The 1,252-nt window shown below is 34.6% G+C and overlaps 1 protein-coding gene across 1 annotated transcript in view; it reads right to left on the bottom strand.

Moving 5' to 3' along the window:
• Nucleotides 1–1,252, bottom strand: part of LOC102018772 (keratin, type II cytoskeletal 6C-like) — a 48,656-nt gene that overhangs the window by 20,496 nt on the left and 26,908 nt on the right. The gene's annotated exons all lie outside the window — the stretch shown is intronic.

Below are 1,252 nucleotides of genomic sequence, written 5' to 3' on the forward strand. Positions count from 1 at the left end.
GTTCTTCCTATCCATGAGCAAGGAATATTTTTTCATTTACTGAAATCTTCAATCTTTTTTTGCAGAGTTCTGTAGTTTTCATTGAATAGATCTTTGACTTCTTTTGTTAGATTGATTCCTAAATATTTCAGTATCTTGGATGTCATTGTGAAAGGTATAGTTTCCTTAATTTCTCTCTCAGTCTGTTTGTTGTTTGTGTATAGGAATGCTATGGATTTTTGGGTATTGACTTTGTATCCAGCTACACTGCTGAATTTGTTGATTAATTCAAGGAGGCTTCTTGGGGAATTTTTGGGGTCTTCCCTGTAAAGTATCATGTCATCTGCAAATAGTGATAGTTTTACTTCTTCCTTTCTATCTTTATTCCTTTTATTTCTATCTCTTGTCTAACTGCTCTTGCTAGTGGTTCCAGAACTATATTGAACAGGAGTGGTGACAACGGACATCCTTGTCTTGTTCCCGATTTTAAAGTAAAACCTTTCAGTTTTTGTCCATTTAGAATGATGTTGGCTGTTGGATTGTCGTAGATGGCTTTGATCAGGTTAAGGTAAAGACCATCTATTCCTAGTTTCTGTAGAGTTTTTGTCATAAATGCATGTTGGACCTTGTTGAAAGCTTTTTCTGCATATATTGAGATGATCATATGGTTTTTGTCTTTGGCTCCATTGATATGGCGTATAACATTTATAGATTTGTGAATATTGAACCAACCTTGAATTCCTGGAAAGAATCCGACTTGGTCGTGATGTATGATTTTCTTGATAATGTGCTGCATTCTATTTGCTAGTATCTTATTGAGTAAATTTGCATCTATATTCATTAAGGAGATTGGTCTGTAGTTCTTTTTCTTGGTTGGGTCTTTCTCTGGTTTTGGTTATCAGTATGATGCTTGCCTCCAGAAATGAGTTAGGGAGAATTGCTTCCTTTTCCATTTCATTGAAGAGTTTGAGGTGGGTTGGTATTAAATCTTCTCTGAATTTCTTGTAAAATTCTGCTGTGAATCCATCAGGATCTGGGCTTTTGTTTGTCAGTAGGTTTTTAATCACGTTTTCAATCTCATTAATTGATTTTGGGTTATTCAGGAATTTGATATCTTCTTGACTCAACCTTGGTAATTTGTACAGATCTAGGAATCTGTCCATCTCTTCTGAGTTTTCTATCCTATGGGAGTAAAGTTTTTCAAAGTAGGTATTAATGATCTTCTGAATTTCTGTGGAATCTGTAGTAATTTCATCCTTTTCATTCCTTATTG

The sequence above is a fragment of the Chinchilla lanigera genome, unplaced genomic scaffold (assembly GCF_000276665.1).
Source record: "Chinchilla lanigera isolate Chin_1 unplaced genomic scaffold, ChiLan1.0 scaffold00146, whole genome shotgun sequence".
In the NCBI taxonomy this organism is placed as follows: domain Eukaryota; kingdom Metazoa; phylum Chordata; class Mammalia; order Rodentia; family Chinchillidae; genus Chinchilla; species Chinchilla lanigera.